General features: G+C 40.1%; 1 long non-coding RNA gene and 1 pseudogene across 1 annotated transcript; one reads left to right on the top strand and one right to left on the bottom strand.

Annotated features, from left to right (window-relative positions):
* The window catches only part of LOC111954673 (sodium/potassium/calcium exchanger 4-like), an 82,351-nt pseudogene that overhangs the window by 20,310 nt on the left and 39,088 nt on the right, over positions 1–22,953 (top strand).
* Positions 9,894–13,960, bottom strand: LOC111954675 (uncharacterized). Its single transcript, XR_002876015.3, has 5 exons — positions 13,666–13,960; positions 13,172–13,252; positions 12,256–12,342; positions 11,493–12,039; positions 9,894–11,388 (listed from the first exon to the last, which is right to left on the bottom strand). It is a non-coding gene; the product is annotated as an uncharacterized lncRNA (long non-coding RNA).

The raw sequence follows: 22,953 nt of genomic DNA, 5'->3' as shown, positions 1-22,953 counted from the left end.
CTGCATCACCACTTGGTACGGCAAGGCAACCGACTGCAATGCTCGACAGAGTGGTGAGTACGGCCCACTACATCACTGGGTCCGAGCTCCCTGCCATCCTGGACTTCCAGACGGTGTCAAAGCTCAGAGGAAGTCCCAAAACATTTTCAAAGACTCCAGCCACCCAAGACTGTCCTCTGCTACTTCATGGCAAGCCATACAAATGCAACAAGTCTGGAACCAAAATGACCCTGAACAACTTCTACCCCACAAGCCTTAAGATCGCTAAGCAATACTGCTAAATAGCTTATCAAATGGCTACCCAGACTAACTGCATTGGGCCTTTTTTTTGCACTGACTCTATGCGAACACACTGGACTCTACCCACACACTCACACCTATTTACACTGACACCCCAACACACACGCACACACTACATACGCCCACACACACGTAACATGCGCACACATGCATACTGACGCCAAACACACACACACACACACACACTTTCACACTCACCACATACGCTGCTGCGCCTGTCTATTATCTATCCTTTTGCCTAGCCACATTACCCCTACCTACAGTGCCTCCAGAAATGATTCACACCCTTTACTTTCTCCATGTTGTGTTACAGTCTGAATTTAAAATGGATGACATTTTGATTTTGTTTCACTGATCTACACACAATAACCAATCATGTCAAAGTGGAATTATATATATTTTTAACATGTTTATAAATTCATAGAAAATTAAAAGCTGAAATGTCTTGAGTCAATAAGTATTCAACCCCATTGTTATGGCAAGCCTCTAAGTTTAGGACTAACAATTTTCTTAAGTCACATAAGTTGCATGGACTCTGTGGGCAATAATGGTGTTTAACAAGATTTTTAAATGACTAACTCATCTCTGTAGCCCACACATACAATTATCTGTAAGGTCTCTCAGTGGAGCAGTGCATTTCAAACACAGATTCAACCACAAAGACCAGGGAGGTTTTCCAATGCCTCACAAAGAAGGGCACCTATTGGTAGATGGGTAAAAAAACAAAAAAAAAGATATTGAATATCCTTTTGAGCATGGTGAAGTTATTAATTACTTTCGATGGTGTATCAATACACCCAGTCACTACAAAAGATAGTTGTCTTTCCTAACTCAGTTGCCGGTGAGGATGGATACCGCTCAGGGTTTTTACCATAAGGCCAATGGTGACTTTAAAACAGTTACAGAGTTTAATGGCTGTGATAGGAGAACATTGAGGATGGATCAACAGCAGTGCAGTTACTCCACAATACTAACCTCATTGACAGAGTGCAAAAAATGTGGGGTAATTTTGACAACCCATCACTGGGTCAATATTGGGCAAACACAGCATTGGGTTAATTCAACCCAGCGGGCTTGGGTTGTGCTTCAAACCCAACACCTTGGGTTGAGCACTTGACCCTACTGCTGGGTAAATTAGACTATATTGCTGGGTTAAAACAACCCAGTGTTTTGGGTTGTGACAAACCCAGCACATTGGGTAGGGGGATTGACCCAGAGGTCATTCTAATTTCAATTTTGCGTGCATATTTTAGCCTTCTCTACCATCCCACCCCCTCCCTGTCCTACACATACACTCAAGATACAATGTTGAATTTCAAATAATGAATTTCTATTGCCTGCATTTCAGAACATATATCATGTCAGAAAATGTACAAGAATATATTTTTAAATAGCACATTGAAACAAAGCCCTATTGTCTAAATATGTATTAATTCACAAGATACGACTACATAAGATAGGATTGTTATTTAGAATTTATTTATATTATTTCATGAACCGAAAAGTCCAAACATTAGACTAACGCCTCAGTTGAAATTGATGTCAACACTCCGATTGCAATCTCAGAAAAACAAAGCATGCATGTGTGTGACACTGTCTGTTTTTAAGTGGTATTGACACAGATCTATCAGACAGTGCCAGAGATAATCAATAGATATTCACATTCACTGACACACTACAACTATCTTAGGTGACAGCACACACACACACACACACACACCATGCTGTTTTGCCATACAATAATGGTCTACATTTGGGTCGAGTTAAAACCATTGTTACACAGAACAAGTGTAAAATAAACATTTGAAGGTCACTACTAAGGACATGGACTAATGACTCATTACTTAACTGTTTTTCATTCATAAAGCACTTTTCACAATCCCCAATGTAACATTTGTATTTACAATAAATTGTTATAGAATGAAAGTGTACCAGAACGCACTTCAGTAGTTGAACTAAAGGCAAACGAGACAAATACCGTACCGTAAGCAAAAAGCAGGCACAAATGCATAAAGAAACTAAATAAAAGTACATTTAACAGAGCTATAAATAGTGCCTTAAGAGCATATTCGCATTGAAACGAGACACTTCTGGCTCATCCAGCCATTGATCTATTCATTTACAGGAACACATCAGCCGGAGGGCTGTGCTTCCTCCTGTCACTTCTCACACCTACATACACGAGCAGAAAAGTATCCACTATTGTTCAGTGGCAAAAAGACAGTACGACGGTTGCGCGCATATGAGCTATTCTATTGCTGGTAGCCGATACACTGTGGTCTGTAGGAGTTCCCATGCTGGGGCACAGTGGGAAAGTTGTTATCAAGTACATAATAGGACTTGAAGCACACATCCAGTGCCACAAGCAGTGTACCTTGCTCCAATGCCCATCCACTAATGACCGTAAACACCTGTGAGCAGTCCCCAAGAGTCAACACAAATGGGTAGGATCTGGACACCTCCACCTGGTGCTGTTAATCAACCATGATGGTGAAATCATTTGATTTTAGAATATGAGGACTTGTGCAAATCATGGAGGCACACTGACTATGCCATCACACATTGTATTTTGTATATTTTATAGCCATTTACATCAATCAACACCCAATCCCTGTTTTATGCCTACATCTTCCATTCATTTTGGGCTGGAGCTCATAGGTTCATTTACACAACATTAACCATGTTTCCATCCAACCATTTCATGCAGATGAATTACCTGATGCATGAAAAAAGTCAGAGCTGATGGAAACATGAAATGCTGGTGCAATTTTATAAATGCCTACAGACAATTTGTTCGTTCGACATGGTGGGATCTTTTTGTGTAGTTAAAATTAATTATGCGAGAAATGGCAGTGGAAACTCAGCAGTTTATTAGCTACAGATGAAATGAGTTATGATGAACTTCACAGGGTGGTGAAAGCGCAAGGTGATGAGCTTGATGCTCCTTTACAATAAATATTGAGGGTCTAATTCTGGTGACATGATGATCGATGCTTGGCGGTTGTTTGACAATGTAAATATCGCTCTTATCCGTAATAATCTCATAATGTAGATTGCCTACCACAACTGTATGTATGAGCTGTTGACTAGAGCTCATGTGTCAAGACCAGAGTGGGCACATTTGCTACATGACGCAACAGTTTGTGACAAAACCATCAGTAGAGTTGAAAATATGATGGAAACCCATTTAACTTTTTTTTTTTTTTTCTCGGTACATGGGAATTTAACGGTAAAATATTTTTTTATGTACACTATGTCATCAAGCACAGCCTTTTCACCGCAAAAGTCAGTTTGCTAGAAACATCTCCAGTGGGAAAATGCACAACAGATTTTGGAATGCTGTTCCTTTCATTCAAGGTTTACAAAATGCCATACTCTAATTATCCCATCAATTGCCCTATGCCAATGTCTTCCAGCCTATCTTGTAGACTGGTGTTGGGAGCACCACTGGCAGAAGTCTTTAAGCAATGTCACTGTTGTGGAAATTCTACAGAGGGGCACTTGAAGTGTCCATTTGCACACACTGGATATAGACTTTATTTTTTTATATAGTGTTATTGACTGTACGCTTGTTTATTCCATGTGTAACTCTGGTGTTTGTGTCGCACTGCTTTGCTTTGTCTTGGCCAGGTCGCAGTTGTAAATGAGAACTTGTTCTCAACTAGCTTACCTGGTTAAATGAAGGTGAAATCAAAAGTTAATCTTAAATTAATCATTGCTTATTATCAGCGCACTGGAGTGTTTCCAACCAACTCAATGCACCAAGTACACATGTCGATCAGGAGCTCTATTGGGGCAGTCCTGTTAGATCTCTTATATACAGACAAGTTATATTTGCATGATTTAGCTTATTCATCATTCATAATGAATTAATTAACATTTGCGTCATTCATGTGACCGACCAATACTGGGTCATGCATTTGACAGACCAATACCTCACGAAGCTTCTTCTCTCTAAGCTGAGACCTTGAAACTGAGATCTTTCATTATCAAAACAAGGGTCTGAGCGTAATACCAAATTGCAGATATTGATAGTGAGGTTTCGTTGAATTAGTTACTTGCATGAACACATAAATTGGTTAATAGAAAAGCACAAACATAAAATGTTCCATCACATTTCCTCTTATCACTCAATCTGTGATAATTATCATTGTCACGCTGGTATAAAGGATTTGGAGACAGGCGCAGGAATACACAATAGGGGTTTTTAATACACACAAAACAAACACATATACAAAAACACTGGGTTGTACCCAAACGAGTGAGGGTAAACCTCATTGAACGACATGGACGATACCCGTGATATACAATATATAATGGACGTAGCATAACAGCTGCACCAACGCATAGGTACTCACACGACCAAAGGACACGGGAACAATAACCGACAAAGACGGAGGGAACAGAGGGCACATATATAACATACTAATCAGGGGAAATGGGAACCAGGTGTGTAATCGGATAAGACAGTCCGGGGTTGACGATAATGAATCCCGTTCAGTGAAGCCTAGAAAGCCGGTGACGTAGACCTTCTGGAAGTGGTGAACAGAATGAACAATAGTACCGGGTGGGATCCGTGACGATCATTTCATATAAAGGTAAGCATTAGATTATAGCTTCTATCAAATTGTTCTATACTCCTATTAAAGTAAGGGAAATCAACACAAAACCAGACACTTCATCCTTTCAAACCCTTCATTCTGGGTTGTACAACCCTTGTAAAACCATGGCTTAAGACCTTTGCTTCATACAGTTAAACATATGCTTCATTACACAATTTCATTAATGGATTCTGGCAAAGACATTTCAGCTGGAGCTTTTTTCACGAGTGGCATGTTAATGAAAGATCAGTATCTCAATGCATTTCTAATCTAAAGTACTATACATTTTGCAGTGTGCAGACCTACTTAACTTCTTATGGCTGAAGGGGCAGTATTGAGTAGCTTGGATGAAAGGTGCCCATATCAAACGGCCTGCTCCTCAGTCATAGTTCCTAATATTTGCATATTAGTATTGGATAGAAAACACTCTAAAGTTTCTGAAACTGTTTGAATTATGTCTGTGAGATTAACAGAACTCATATTGTCAGGGAAAATCCTGAGTTGAAATCAAAACAGGAAGTCAGAAATCTGAGCCTGTGTGTATTCACCAGAGTCCCTAAAGAAATCCACTTGAGCTATTAATGATGTTGCACTGCCTAGGGGTTCCACTAGATGTCAACCATCAATAGACATTTCAATGAGACTTCTATGATGTTGTGGGAGAGAATGAGAGCAGAATCAGTCAGGTGTCCATCAAGCAGCCATTTCCTGATCATGCTTTTTCTTCATGTAAGCCACTGACGTTCCATTGCTCACACAGACAAGAACGAATACTCCGTTTGGAACTTTATTGAAGCTATATGTTAAAAACATCCTAATGATTGATTCAGTACTTAGTTTGAAATGTTTCTTCGACCGGTAATATCACATTTTGAAGTTTTTGTCCGATATATCGCTGACCAGAATTAGCATTTGGATATGTAAACCAGATGCGCTAACAAAAGAAGGTATTTGGACATAACAGATTTTTTCGAACAAAACAAACATTTATTGTGGACCTGGGATTCCTGGTGTGCTTTCTGATGTAGATCATCAAAGGTAATGGAATATTTATCATGTATTTTTGTGTTTATGGTGACGCCATCTTTGCAGCTGTGGTATGCTATTTTTGAGCGCCGTCTCAGATTATAGCGTGCATTTCTTTTTCCGTAAAGTTTTTTTTGAAATCTGACATAGCGGTTGCATTAAGGAGAGGTATATCTATAATTCAATGTGTATTACCATCTATATTTATGATGAGTATTTCTGTTGAAACGATGGGCTATGCAAAGTCACTTGATGTTTTTGCATTTAGTGAATCTTGTCGCCTCAATGTAAACTCAGATTTTTTGATATAAATATGAATTTAATCAAACAAAACATGCATGTATTGTGTAACATGAAGTCCTATGAGTGTCATCTGATGAAAAATAATCGAAGGTTAGTGATTCATTTTATATCTTCTGGTTTTTGTGAAGCTATCTTTAGCTGGAAAAAATGGCTGTGATTATTGTGGTTTTGTGGTGACCTAACAATCGTTTGTAGTGCTTTCGCTGAAAAGCCTATTTGAAATCGGACACTTTGGTGGGATTAACAACAAGATTACCTTTAAAATGATATAAGACACATGTCAAAGAGAATAACGACACAATTTTCCCCCCTCAAATTGGCTTATACTGCCCTATCATCTTGGCGATCTCACCACAGAGTTACAGGGTCAGGGGAGTCAGAGGGATAATCCTTCGGGAGAAATCGCGACCATCCAGCAGACCCAATCTGGTGAGATTTGTTATTGAAGCAAAACAAACCCCGTTCCGCTAGCGGAACCCCTCACCAACAGCCAATAAAATTGCAGGGCGCCAAATTCAATCAACAGAAATCTCATAATTCATATTTCTCAAACATACAAGTATTAGACACCATTTTAAAGATAAAATTCGCGTTAATCCAACCACAGTGTTCGATTTCAAAAAAGCTTTTAGGCGACAGCAGAACATATTATGTTAGGTCAGCAACTAGTCACAGAAAGCATACAGCGAATTTCCAAACAAAGAGAGGAGTCACAAAAAGCAGAAATAGAGATCAAATGAATCACTAACCTTTGATATTCTTCATCAGATGACACTCCCGGGACAACATGTTACACAATACATGTATGTTTTGTTCGATCAAGTTCATATTTATATCCAAAAACCTCAGTTTACATTGGCGCCATGTTCAGAAATGCCTCCAAAACATTTGGAGAAATTGCAGAGAGCCACATCAAATAACAGAAATACTCATCATAAACTTTGATGAAAGATACATGTTTTACATAGAATTAAAGAAACTTGTTCTTAATGCAACCGCTGTCAGATTTCAAAAAAGCTTTACGGCAAAAGCACAATATTCAAAAATCTGAGTACAGCGTTCAGCCACAAAAGCAAGCCATACAGTTACCCGCCACATTGTGGAGTCAACAAAAGTCAGAAATAGCATTATAAATCTTCACTTACCAGGGCCTCCCGGGTGGCGCAGTGGTCTAGGGCACTGCATTGCAGCGCTAGCTGTGCCACCAGAGTCTCTGGGTTCGCGCCCAGGCTCTGTCGCAGCCGGCCGCGACCGGGGGGTCCGTGGGGCGACGCACAATTGGGTTAGGGAGGGTCCGGGTTAGGGAGGGTTTGGCCGGTAGGGATATTCTTGTCTCATTGCGCTCCAGCGACTCCTGTGGCGGGCCGGGCGCAGTGCGCGCTAACCAAGGGGGGCGGGTGCACGGTGTTTCCTTCGACACATTGGTGCGGCTGGCTTCCGGGTTGGAGGCGCGCTGTGTTAAGAAGCAGTGCGGCTTGGTTGGGTTGTGCTTCGGAGGACGCATGACTTTCGACCTTCRTCTCTCCCGAGCCCGTACGGGAGTTGTAGCGATGAGACAAGATAGTAATTACTAGCGATTGGATACCACGAAAATTGGGGAGAAAAGGGGGTAAAATAAAAAGAATCTTCACTTACCTTTGTTGATCTTCGTCGGAATGCACTCCCAGGACTCCCACAAGAAATGTTTTTGTTCGGTTACGTCCATATTTATGTCCAAATACCTCAGTTTTGTTCGCGCGTTTAGTTCACTATTCCAAAGGCACAATGCGTGAGCGCAAAATCCAGACAGAGTTCCATTACAGTTTGTAGAAACATGTCAAATGATGTTTACAAGTGTCTTTTCCTTAGTCTCTTTTTATAATATATTTTCAATAATATTCCAACCGGACAATAGCGTATTCATTAGAGGAAAAAGATGGAACGGCGCACCCGCGTGACTGCACAGTTAACTCATTGGCCTCAGCCTAGTCCACTTGTTGAAACAGCTCTTATTCGACCCCCTTCCACAATAGAAGCCTTATACAACTTTCTAAAGACTGTTGACATCTGCTGGAAGCCTTGGGAAGTGGGTTTTCGCCTGCCATATGAGTTCTGTAATACTCACAGACATTATTTTAATAGTTTTAAAAACTTCAGTGTTTTCTATCCAAATCTACTACTTATATGCATATCATAGCTTCTGGGCCTGGGTAACAAGCAGTTTACTCTGGGCACCTTATTCATCCAAGCTACTCAATACTGCCCCCCTTTCCCAGAGAAGTTAAGTGAGGGATGTGATGTGAGAAGTTATAAGAGAGAATTGGTTTTCATAACTTTGCTCCGTGAGTAGTCACCGCTCCAAAGTGAGGTCAGAGAGCATGTCAGCCTGCTGGAACCGCCCCTTTCGAGCAAAATATATAAATTACGTGTTTAAAAAAACACATTAGACCAGAAAAGCATGAAGCTGCAGCTGCATGTTTAAAATGGTTTGAATTTTGAATCTCAACACGAGGTGGAGAATCTCACCTCCCGGACAATCACTGGTACGGCTGTTTAGCTGTCTTAACCTCTCTGGGATATGTGGGACGCTTGGCCAATAGCCAGGGAAAATGTAGAGCGCCAAAAAAATAAAATAAAAATGATATAAAATCAAATTTTCATTAAATCACACATAAGATACCAAATTAAAGCTACACTCGTTGTGAATCCAGCCAACATGTCATATTTCAAAAAGGCTTTTCGGCGACAGCATAAGATGCTATTATCTGATGATAGCACATCAGTAAACAGTGTAGCATATTTCAACCCTGCAGGCGCAACACAAAACGCAGAAATAAAATATAAATCATGCCTTTGACGAATTTCTTTTGTTGGCACTCCAATATGTCCCATAAACATCACAAATGGTCCTTTTGTTCGATTAATTCCGTCCATATATGTCCAAAATGTCAATTTATTTGGCGCGTTTGAGCCAGAAAAAAACAGCTTCCAATTTGCGCAACGTCACTACAAAATATCTCAAAAATTTCCTCTAAACTTTGCCAAAACATTTCAAACTACTTTTGTAATACAACCTAAGGTATTTGTAAACGTTAATAATCGATCAAATTGAAGACGGGTCTATATCTGTTTTCAATACAGGAGGACAACAAACTAACGATACTTTTCTAGTCTTGCGCAACTCTCAAACAGTACACATAACGTTACACTGATTCCAGATGGCCGCTCTTCTTCATTGCACAAAGGAATAACCTCAACCTATTTCCAAAGACTGGACTCATTGAACAGACGGTGACCTAAAAAAAAAAAAAAAGAGATCCCAGGCATTTCACGTAAATACATTCATGATTTCTTACTCAAAGCAGGTGGCGATTTGTGTGCAATGTAATGGTTACTGTAGGTGAGTAGTTTAAGAATGTACCAATGTTAAGTGTCTCTGTCCCCTCCCCATCTCGTCTTTAACAAGCAGCCATGTCGTCATTCCGCTACGGACCTGTTTTCGGCGTATTAAGTCGTCAGTTAATAACCGGTGCAGAGAGTGTGTATGTTTATCCTGTGTTCCTATTTAATTAGCTAGTAAATAAATAATTAAACCAATTTGTTTAGTATTGAATCATAATAAGTATTGGGTTTTTGCAGATGCAAGGAGGTTACGACTGTTCAGAATGACGACATGATACAAGGTTGTGATAATTTTTTATTACCAATCTCTGTTGGATATTCACTTTCTGCTTCAATATTTATTAAATGACTACTATTTTAACATTCATACGTAATACTTTGGAGGGATCTATATGTATTAACTGAGCTGGCACTGTCTATCAGTCCCCTGTAGATGGCATTGTGCTCTGTCCATAATAAGTCTCTACCTAGCAAGTTAAATGGTTGAGTAGGTGAATACAGAAAATCATTGGGTCTATTTAACAGGGTATGGGGTTTATTTCAAAATATATTACCAGGATGGAGGAAATCTCATCAGTGTTTATAGTTTTATTGGTTAGGGATGTTTATAGTTTTATTGGTTAGGGGTAAGTCAAGTGCCGTACAATGCTTTAACCTTGTCTTTATCAATAAAGGGACCGCTCTGAACATTTCTCAGAATACTTTTTACACAACTTACATATGTGTGGGTGTGCAAATTGTATATTATAATTGTATTTTTCATCAGATCTCTAGTAACCCATTATAATCAATATTATGTTACTTTATCTCTAGTAACCCACTATACATTAGTGTTACATCACAAATTCCTCCTCTACACCAGTGTTGTATTCATACAGGGGTTTAAATATTTAAACACTCTAGTGTTCTATTTAACAGCATATTTGGGAATAGTCCTCTTCTTTCATATCTCTATACAGAATCCCTTTATAATGTTATAGATCATAAATGCCTACAGACATCCACACCACTCATGTGCATCAACGACTCTAAATGCCTACAATAACACCTTGTGCTATTATCAGTGGTTCTCAGACCACGTAGTCTATCGTTACACATGTTCTATTAGTAGTGGCTGCAGACACACATACACACTTCTTAGGTATTCACCACATGGATCTTCAACGGTTCCAGTGGTTCTCCGACCACGTAGACTCTTCTCTTATAAATGCCTACAGATAACTGGCGCCTCTGGCCTCACTCTAGCCTTCTCCTAAGACTAGACAGTGGTTCTCAGACCACGTAGACACTTCTTATGAATACCCACAGACAATTGTCAGTGGGGCCTCCTGCCCTCACTCCTGCCCTCACAGCCTTCTCCTAAGACTAGCTTGCCGCTACTTCCTATACATATATAATAACTCTAGATAACATAAACTCAGGTTACAGAACTGGTTGGGGTATTCTTTCAGACACGCACCTCTTTCACACGCACTCTTTCAACTCTCACATCCACATTCACTTAGTACTATTCCCAAACACACTCGGTAATCTCCCTTATTACCTCATGAGCATCTTCAACGATTCTCCTGTTGTTACTTCCTATGCACCATATATATCTTTATATACACGTTGTGCTATTATCAGTGGCTGCAGACCATGTAAACACTTCTCTTATGAATGCCTACAGACAGCTGTCAGCGGGGCGTTCCATGGCAATCCATTACATGTCCTCTTTTGGTCAGATGGGAATTTCCCTCACCCTTCATAACATTTTCCATCACATCACCTTGTGTATCTGGAGAGAAGAATGTTTAGTGAATAACTTATAAATGAATAACTTCTAGTGAATAAATAAATTAGCATCTGAGGCACCACCAGCAGGGTCATTTCAAACTATACCTGCACTTTGAAGAGAAGATCTTGGGCCTGCTTCTCTCTGGGCTGGCGAAGCGAACTTTTTTTCTCCTTGTAAACCGCGATCCAGCTATTAGTCAGTTTCCCCGAGCAGTCCGGGTTTAAATTGTAGAAGTCCTGAGCAATCTGTAGTGACAGATGAATGACTTTTTCTGTAATATGTTATTTAACTTCTTTTTTTTAACAAAACATACATTGACAAAAACAATACACAACTTAACATTTACATACAGTACATATCCACAAAAATGTATGACATCACACTTGCTCAGATCCACATGTTCACACCGTAGCCACACCCAATGCTGTTTTCTAATTTTAAAATCCAACCAATGAGAGGTGTCAACCCTAAGAGGAAAAAACAGCACAATATTTGAGCAAATATTGTATTAACAAATGTGGATACTCAGACTGTCTTGGCCCCATTCGGTCTGGTCCACTGAACCCTCTCGATTGCGGTCTCCTTCAGGTTCTCCGCAACCTGGTTTGCCGGCCAGATGTTGCGTCACGTGGGCTGCCGTCTCACATTTGACTGTTGTGAGCACGAAGTATTCAATTAATTATACATTTATTTAAAAAAATTGTTTTCAAAATACCCAAATCTTTCAACATGTACCTGGCAAGACCCGGCTACTGCTCAAGCTCAGTATGTCGCTTGGTGTGTACACAGTCCTATGTATTCATGTGTGTGTGTCCCGTGGACCTCCCCTCATGTATAAAAAAAAAGTGCTGTTTACAGAACACTCACTGCTTGTAAGGTATTTATGTTCTTCTTTAACTTCAGGCCATAGTCAAGTCATCCAAAGCAAGAGGCTTTCCTGCTCCATCTCCTCCGCTGCAAACGAGGGTAAAAGGGAAAGGGGATACCTAATCAGTTGCACAACTGAATGCATTAAACCAAAATGTGTCTTCCGCATTCAACCCAACCCCTCTGAAACAGCTTTAATCGACATCCACGTCTTTGGCACCCAGGGAGCAGTTGTTGTTGGGGGTTAACTGCCTTGCTCAAGGGGCTGAACGGCCGCCTTGCTGGTTTGGGGATTTGAACCAGCAACCTATCAGTTACTGACCCAACGCTCTTAACCGCTAGGGGGGATATTTTAAGGGATAGTTCACCCATATTTCTAAATGAAATACTTTGAGGGAATGGTTGATAAGCCAGGTCAAATGATTGAACAAAGGCAAGGGAGTGCGGAAAGAGCAAAATGAATAGGGGCTGCATTAGCTTCGAGGTTAGAAAGGCAGGCCAATATTTGAAACCCCGAGCTGCCTGCGGGGAAATCTGCAGAGCGTGATCCGTCAGCCAGAGTGTTACTAGCTACAATATTTCTGTATACTAAATACTGCCGTTGTGCCCTTGAGCAAGACACTTTACCCCTAAGTGCCCATGAGCTGCTCCTAGCCTGTGATGTGTGTCAGGTTGGTCACTGTGACAGAATAGACTATGGTATCTGTGCATGTAATGCATCTAGTCCTAAAGTGTCTGATTGGTTCTAAGAGGCTCTGGTGAAGTTGAGTCTTTCTAGTATCTATTAAGGTTCTATTATAGGTTATCGATGACAATGTGGAAGAATGCTGTTTTACACAGGGTCAATGAAAATCTGTTTTTCTCCCCCCAAAGCTCTGTCTTCACTCTCAAAAAGGAATTACACAGTTTTACTTACCCTCAAACTTTGGAATCAAAGGTGCCTGGTTCCCTCATTCGGTGTATCTTTACAAAGCTGTCCATTCATTAGCATTGACCTCTGTATTTAAGTAGAGACATCAAGAAATGTTAGAAACATAGTTTAGCTAGCTGGCTCTAACTTGACTACATCAAATTTAAGGTAAACTCTAACGTTAGAATTTGCATCCATCCTCAACTTCAGAAGTGTCACACTAAGGTAGGTAATAACTTTAGATAACTACCGTTATACACTGACATAGTTAGCTAGCCAAACGCCGACAAAAAAGGTTAATTTAGTTATGTTCTGCGACAACACTTCGTCGCGAGCATGGTCACGAGGCTAATGTTAGCTAGCTAATGTTACCACAGCCAGAGATATTAGCACAGAAAATGAAACGCTCAAGATAATGTTAGCTAGCTACCTAATTATGATAGGATAATATTGAACCTGAATGACCATCAAATACATAATTCGTAACGTTTGTTACTTACCGTTTTCAGTAAGCCAAAACACCTTCAGTCTGTCTAAATAAAGTTAGCCGTTTTCCACTCGTCAGTCACTGTCGCACTAGCTAGAACTAGAATACTTCCAAGTATTCTGGTGGACTTCACGCGCTGGTGGTGGGAAAATTAACCCATCAGCTGGGTCAAATATCCATAACCCAACCTTCGTAATAACCCAGCACCAACAATCCAACCTTGCTGTATTTACAGAAAACAACCCAACTATTGACCCAATGCCTGCAACCCAGCAATTGGGTCATCCAAACAACCCAACATTTTTTGGTGTTGTCAAAACCATGCATGCAAGAAGCCTTGACCTGTCTGGTGCACACACATTTCTCTGTCCTCAGTTTGATTGAATGCCTAAATCTGTATTTTTGCCTTGTAACTGATTGCCTCTAGAAAGAGAGAAAGGAAAACAGATGAGCTAGCAATTAGTTTAAATCAATGAAAGATCTAATTGTTAAAAAGAAAGAATATATGGGCTACATTTGAGGAAAAATACATGCATTTACTTACCTTATCAATCTTGTGTAGAGCTGATCGACATACCCAAGACGACAAAGCTGTAATCGCCGCCAAAGGTTTTCTACAAAATATTGACTTAGGGGTGTGAGTACTTATTATGTACAGTTGAAGTCGGAAGTTTACATACACTTAGGTTGGTGTCATTAAAACTAGTTTTTCAACCACTCCACAAATTTCTTGTTAACAACTATAGTTTTGGCAAGTCAGTTGTGTCATGCACAAAGTAGATGTCCTAAGTAATTTCTCCAACAATTGTTTACAGACAGATTATTTCACTTGTAATTCACTGTCACAATTCCAGTGGGTCTGAAGTTTACATACACTAAGTTGACTGTGCCTTTTAAACAGCTTGGAAAATTCCAGAAAATGATGTTATGGCTTTAGAAGCTTCTGATAGGCTAATTGACATAATTTGAGTCAATTGGAGGTTTACCTGTAGATGTATTTCAAGGCCTACCTTCAAACTAAGTGCTTCTTTGCTTGACATCATGGGAAAATCAAAAGAAATCAGCCAAGACCTCAGAAAAAAAATTGTAGACCTCCACAAGTCTGGTTCATCCTTGTGAGCAATTTCCAAACGTCTGAAGGTACCACGCTCATCTGTACAAACAATAGTACGCAAGTATAAACACCATGGGACCACTCAGCCGTCATACCGCTCAGGAAGGAGACGTTCTGTCTCCTAGAGATGAACGTACTTTGATGCGAAAATTGCAAATAAATCCCAGAATAACCGCAAAGGACCTTGTGAAGATGCTGGAGGAAACAGGTACAAAATTATCTGTATCATAGTAAAACGAGTCCTATATCGACATAACCTGAAAGGCCGCTCAGCAAGGAAGAAGCCACTGCTCCAAAACCGCAATAAAAAAGCCAGACTACGGTTTGCAACTGCACATGGGGACAAAGATTGTACTTTTTGGAGAAATGTCCTCTGGTCTGACAAAAATAGAACTGTTTGGCCATAATGACCATCGTTATGTTTGGAGGAAAAAGGGGGAGGCTTGCAAGCCGAAGAACACCATCCCAACATGAAGCACGGGAGTGGCAGCATCATGTTGTGGGGGTGCTTTGCTGCAGGAGGGACTGGTGCACCTCACAAAATAGATTGCATCATGAGGTAGGAAAATTATGTGGAACAATTGAGGCAACATCCAGACATCAGTCAGGAAGTTAAAGCTTGGTCGCAACTGTGTCTTCCAAATGGACAATGATCCCAAGCATACTTCCAAAGTTGTGGCTCAAGGGCAACAAAGTCAAGGAATTGGAGTGGCCATCACAAAGCCCGGACCTCAACCCCATAGAAAATGTATGGGCAGAACTGAAAAAGTGTGTGCGAGCAAGGAGGCCTACAAACCTGACTCAGTTACACCAGCTCTGTCAGGAGGAATGGGCCAACTGACCTAAGACAGGGAATTTTTACTAAGATTAAATGTCAGGAATTGTTTAAATGTATTTGGCTAAGGTGTATGTAAACTAGCGATTTCAACTGTAAATGAGATTTCTGTATTTCATTTTCAATAAATTTGCTAACATTACTAAACATTTTTTCACTTGGGATATTGTGTGTAGATGGGTGAGAAATATATTTAATCAATTTTGATTTCAGGCTGTAACGCAAACAAAATGTGGAATAAGTTAAGGGGTATGAATACCTTCTGAAGGCACTGTACTTGAGCTGTGTGTGCTTACCCAGCCATGTGGTGGGGAGGTTGAGGGGAGGTTGGAATGTGACAGAGAGGCACAGCTTGGAATGGTACGTCAACTGTTACATGCCAACAGTGGGATTTGCATTGTTGACATGGTATCTGGGTGTCACGGCAACATACTCAATGTGAGGCCTGACCCTGACCAGCAACTTTGTCACCTTTTATTTGAGGGTATATTCATTTTTGCCAATAGGAACGGAATGGTGAATCATGTATTATCATTTTAAAAGTCACCTTTTATTGTAAATAAGAATAGAAAATGTTTCACGATACTTCTACATTAATGTGGATGCGACCATGGTTATCGATAATCATGAGTGATGATGAGTGAGAACGTTAGAGGGTCAAAGATCATACCCCTCAGAAGATAACCTCTCACCAATAACCGGAGTGGTTTGCATTTTTGCGGGGGTATGATTCTCTAACTTTCTCACTAATCATTCATCACAATTTATGTAGAGCTGAATTTAAAAATGTTAGCTTCGATGTCCAAATAAATACGGAGGAGTGTGTGATGTCATGCCTGCCAATGATGTCTGTCTGGTGACACAATGAGTAATTATCTATTAAAAAAAATCTACAAATAATGAGTCACTGCTTCGTGATCGGTTACTTGCAGGTTTAATCATTTATATTTTCCAGTTGAATATTATGAAAGGTGCGCCAGTATAAAACATAAAATGCATGCATTACTATAATTGTTTCTGAATCTCCCGTAAATTGGATTCTGTAACAGAACATGGCATGTGTGTTTCCTAGGGGGGACATCTTTGGATCGCATAAATTTGGCAGAGAGTGCAGACCATATGCACATATCTACTATACACATACATATTGTAGCCTATTCAGGTATGTTGATGTACTAATGCATATGAAGATCCGTATGTCAAGTCCGAGCTTGACAAATCGAGTTATGTTGTGCGTGTGAGAAAGAGAGATGTAGGGGTGAGGAGAGCACTACCTAGGATCACAGGCCTAATGCCCAGACAGTTGTGGCCTATAGGATCTAGTATGCGGCAGGAGATTGTTGGATAACGACCTTATTGACCTATCAGTTGGTTGGTTAATGACTCATAAACTTAGGATGCCCTAGTGGTTAGCACTACCAGGCAGAGACTTTTTCTTGTAAACCCTCCAACACTTCCTCTGCTTGGGCTCTGTGGATTACTCCTGGAGCTGATTATGCGTGTCCGTAGAGAAGATTGATGAACAAAAGTGTTGCCATTTATTGCATAAGTAGACACCACTAGTCAGGTGTCCAAACAGAGAATCCAGTGGTTTATTTATAGATGTGTAGTTTATCCTCTTTAGATGACTTTGTGGTTAGCTCTCTCTCGCTCTCTCTCGCGCTCTCTCTCGCACTCTCTCTCGCACTCTCGCTCTCTCCTTCCCAAAGAAACAATCCCAAGCAAATGCGACAAAGGAGGAGTGACTTTTTTAGTAATTCTACTGTTGTCCTTTGCGCATAGGATGTATTTACTTGGTTCAGGAATGTAACTTGCTTGTTTATGCCAGACATTTTAGTGCATGTGTACACTGACTGACATTGTGAAAAAATATATCAATAGAATGCTCATTTTGTGGACTTACTTTAAAAAAATGTTTTACATTTATTAAACTAGGCAAGTCAGTTAAGAACAAATTCTTATTTGCAATGACAGCCTACCGGGAAAGCCAGTTCCACTGCATTTTCTTGTTCAGGGGCAGAACGACAGATTTTTACCAGGGATTCAATCCAGCAACCTTTCGGGTACTGGCCCAACGCTCCAACCACTAGGCTACCTACCACCCCATACTAATTGGCTGTTAAAAGGTCATAAAAACATCCTGCGTTATTTTTATATTTTTTTGCTGAGTCAGATGGCTCAGCTCCAGTGATGTAACACAACTGTGACCGCAGGAACTGCTACTATTGTTGGCATGTAAAGTAATATGATATAAGTTAACATATTATTTAAGGGAACCATACTCTTTTAACCTTGCATGTGTTCTATATGTCACTAAGATAGTGTCTCTTTTAGCCAACTACTTTGTGGTTTGTTATGACAGCTGAAATTGATTTGCATGAGTAGTCTTTGGTCTGGGACCCTGTACATACTCAAGTTGTGCAACTGATGTGAAACGAATTTGGCGTTGTGACACACAGGTTTTTTTTCTGTACAATAAATGTTACACAGGATTTGTGGAGACACTGCACAATGGTTTAGGAAACGTTTTAGTCCAAATGTTTACTGGGCAGACTTGGGATAACTATAGTTTTAGCTATGCTTTGTGGAAAGTACTTTTTTTGGATTGGCCGCCTTCAACTGTGCCTTGCAAATGTATTCATCCCCCTTGGCGTTTTTCCTATTTTGTTGCATTACAACCTGTAATTTAAATAGATTTTTTTTTGGATTTAATTTAATGGACATACACAAAATAGTCCAAATTGTTTAAGTTCATTTTTTAATTAATTGTTTAACGGAAAAGTGGTGCGTGCATATGTATTCACACCCTTTGCTATGAAGCCCTTAAATAAGATCTGGTGCAACCAATTACCTTCAGAAGTCACGTAATTAGTTAGATTGCACACAGGTGGACTTTATTTAGGTGTCACATGATCTGTCACATGACCTCATTATATATACACCTGTTCTGAAAGGCCCCAGAGTCTGCAACACCACTAAGCAAGGGGCAGCACCAAGCAAGTGGAACCATGAAGACCAAGGAGCTCTCCAAACTGGTCAGGGACAAAGTTGTGGAAGTACAGATCAGGGTTTGGTTATAAAAAAATATCAGAAACTTTGAACATCCCTCGGAGCACCATTAAATGCATTATAAAAAGAATGGAAAGAATATGGCACCACAACAAACCTGCCAAGAGAGGGCTGCCCAAAACTCACAGACCAGGCAAGGAGGGCATTAACTTTAGGGATAGGGGGCAGCATTTTCACTTTGGATGAATAGCGTGCCCAAATTGAACTGCCTCCTACTCTGTCCCAGATGCTAATATATGCATATTATTATTACTATTGGATAGAAAACACTCTGAAGTTTCTAAAACTGTTTGAATTATGTCTGTGAGTATAACAGAACTCATATGGCAGGCAAACTTCAAAACAGGAAGTGGAAATTCTGAGGCTGGTCGATATTCAACTCATCGCCTGTTCAAATCCCAGTAAGATATGGATCTGTTTGCACTTCCTACGCCTTCCACTAGATGTCAACAGTCTGTAGAACGTTGAATGAAGCTTATGCTGTGATGTGGGGCCGGATGAGAGGGGAATGAGTCAGTGGTCTGGCAGATTGCCAGTTCCTGGTCATGCGCATTCCACATGATATCGCCTTGCGTTCCATTACTTCTACAGACAGGAAGGAATTATCCGATTGGAACGTGTTTGGATATATATGATAACAACATCCTGAAGATTGATTCTCTACTTAGTTTGACCAGTTTATTCGACCTGTAATATAACTTTTTGAAGTTTTCGTCCGAGTTCGCCTGGACCTGCGCGAGTGTTTGGATATGTTTACTAAACGTGCTAGCAAAAGTAGCTACTTGGACATAAATACCGGACATTATCGAACAAAACAACAATTTATTGTCGAACTAGGATTCCTGGGACTGCATTCTGATGAAGATCATCAAAGGTAAGGGAATATTTATGATGTAATTTCATATTTCTGTTGACTCCAACATGGCGGATAAATGTTGTTATATATGAGCGCCTTCTCAGATTATTGCATGGTGTGCTTTTTCGTAAAGTTTTTTTGAAAACCTGCAGCGGTTGCATTAAGAACAAGTGTATCTTTAATTCTATGTAAAACATGTATCTTTCATCAAAGTTTAAGATGAGTAATTCTCGTTATTTGATGTGGCTCTCTGCAATTTCTCAGGATATTTTGGAGGCATTTCTGAACATGGCGCCAATGTAAACTGAGATTTTTGGATATAAATATGCACATTATCGAACAAAACATACATGTATTGTGTAACATGATGTCCTATGAGTGTCATCTGATGAAGATAATCAAAGGTTAGTGATTCATTTTATCTCTTTCTGCTTTTTGTGACTCCTATCTTTGGCTGGGAAAATGGCTGTTTTTTTTGGACTTGGCGGTGATCTAACATAATCATATGTTGTGTTTTCGCTGTAAAGCATTTTTTAAATCGGACACGATGGGTAGATTAACAAGATGTTTATCTTTCATTTGCTGTATTGGACTTGTTAGTGTGAAAGTTATATATTTAAAAAAATATTTTTGAATTTCCCGTGCTGCCTTTTCAGTGGAATGTTGTGGGGCGGGGGTTCCGCTAGCGGAACGTGTGTCCTAGAAAGTATCGCTGTATTCTGCAGCGATACTTCATCCCCTCTGGTTTGCGCTTAGTGGGACTATCATTTGTTTTTAAACAGGATAATGACCCAAAACATTCCTTCAGTTTGTGTAAGGGCTATTTGACCAAGGAGAGTGATGGAGTGCTGAATCAGATGGGCTGGCATCCACAATCACCCGACAACCCAGTTGAGATGGTTTGAGATGAGTTGGACCGCAGAGTGAAGGAAAAGCAGCCAACAAGTGTTCAGCATATGTGGGAACTCCTTCAAGATTGTTGGAAAACCATTCCTCATGAAGCTGGTTGAGAGAATGCCAAGAGTGCAAAGCTGTCCTCATGGCAAAGGGTGGATACTTTGAAGAATCTGAAATATATATTTTGATTTGCTTAACACTTTACTTCTAAATGACTCTTTCAACAGGCCACTGAAAAGGTTGAAAGCTGCAATTAATGTTATGATATCCATTGCAAACAGCTAGCTGGATGCTTAGCAAAAACAACTTCATAAGTGCTCTTTTTTCCAAACACTATACCCCTCAAACTCAACTCTGGACTGTGAAGCCAGTTCCACTGCATTTTCTTAACTGTTCCCCTCTAATCAGGGATGTCTTAGACCTGTGACACCAGGTGGGTGCAATTATCAGGTAGAACAGAAAACCAGCAGGCTCCTCACCTCATAGGGTAAGAGTTGAATACCTCTGCACTATACCATCTTTAAAAGGATAGGTTACTCAGAGTACAAACTAAGGTGATTTTCTACCTTCCTTGGTTGTACTTAATTTAAGGTGCCATTTTTGGATATTGTTTCCTTCTGAAATTTAATAGACATATTTTGTTAGTATTCTCAGTAACACAACATTAAACTGTTATTGTGTCTGTCATTAATCATTAGTTTTGGAGCAACATTTTATGAGTTATTTATTACATAATACTTTGGTAATTGCATTTTAAATGCATAGCAATGAGCTGAGTTTTTGTAACTACTGTACACAAGGAATAGTSACTGTTCCTTATTCCACTTAGGTAATAACTTGATTATTATGCAATTATAAAGCAATGTAACAACAAAGTTAATACACATGTATAAGAACTTGATGTACAGTGTTAATTTTATCTTATGCCACTCATTTATGAAAATATATTTGTTCGTCGTTTTGAAGCTGCACAAGTGGTTTACTCTAATGATGGTGGTGTACTTTCATTATAAGATTAATATCTGAAAGCCCTCCAAACCATTGTTAGACTAATTCAATGAACTGTTGTAGTATTTGGCAGCCGTCAAATAAATATTTTTGTTTTCAAATAACTAGCATATATTCAAATACCTTCAAATATAAATTGGTTTTCTGAGAGGTATTCAAAATACTTAAATAATATTTTATTCTGAGACCTGTATTTAAAAAAAGAAAATAGTTACCTTTTTAGTTGAAACTCTATAAAAACTATATTCGACTACCATGAGTATTTGAAAAGTTGTTATTTTCAAATATACAAAAAAAATACAGAAATGTTCTGCCCAGGTCTGGTATGGGGCCTAGTTGACTCACTGCATGCGATTTGAAGTTACACTATGGTGTGCCACTTGACATTCATATCAGTGCCAATTTTGGACATTTAGGTGCTACCCAGATATTCCTATTTTATGTATGGCTAGGTGGTGAGAGACTGAGTTTAGATTTTTTGTTGACCATGCTCAAGAATGTTGATTCCAATCCAACAAGAACATTAGGCTATTTCAAGGTTGACTCATGTTGAAACTGAATGATACATAGCCTACTCTCAAAGGTATCCCACAAGGTTACCACACTGACACACGCTGACACATTGTTTCACACTAAAGAACTGTAACAACGCGCAGAACGCAGCAGAGACTTTCCAGTGCAGAAATACCGTCAACTGATCCACTGACTTGTCAAATGTGCCACCTTTTTAAACCTCAAGCCTACACTAGTAGAAAACGTCTCAATTAACTTGTCTATATGATTCAGTTCTTTGGCTAGGTTTGGGACGCGACATTTAATCAAACAGCACGTGAGCACCCTCCTTCTGCCGCCGCTGTGCTCTGCCTGCTGTAGTGGTAACCTAGCGATCTCCCTGCCTATCCCCGTGTGGAAACGACTGTTGAAGCATGTTCATGTCTGGACTGACCTCTGCAGGGAGGTACAAGGGCAAACTGTGTGCAGATGGTGTCTAGTTCACTGTTTACACCGCTTTGAGAGCGGGAGAGAGGTGACCGGACTCCCTCCGCCCGCCCAACTGTGCGCTAGCTCCCAGCTCTCGGAGGCATCCTCTAAAGCACATATGTCAGAGTCAAGGCCCGCGGGCCACATCCGGCCCGCGAGAAGGTTTTTTACGGCCCCTGGGATGATCTTGATTTATTATTAGAACCGGCCCGCAGACCGCAGCCCGCAGATCTTTTACACGCACCAATACTACATTTCCCACAATGCAACGGTGACGCACCGAGCAGTAGGCTGCTTCATTTCAATATTTATTGGCACAGCAGTCGTCAGCATCACAGTAAAATTAACTTTCAGATACCCATCAAAAATGGCAAAACGGAAGGTGGACACTGAGAACCGGGGGTTTCAAACAAGGTGGGAGTCGGAGTATATGTTCACGGAGGTAGCTGGAAAACCTGTGTGTCTTCTGTGTGGAGAAAGTGTGGCGGTACTGAAAGAGTATAATCTGAGACGACATTATGAAACGAAACACGCGGACAAA

The sequence above is a fragment of the Salvelinus sp. IW2-2015 genome, linkage group LG28 (genome assembly GCF_002910315.2).
Source record: "Salvelinus sp. IW2-2015 linkage group LG28, ASM291031v2, whole genome shotgun sequence".
Taxonomy (NCBI): Eukaryota; Metazoa; Chordata; class Actinopteri; order Salmoniformes; family Salmonidae; genus Salvelinus; species Salvelinus sp. IW2-2015.
This window is presented reverse-complemented; position numbering and strand designations above follow the sequence as displayed.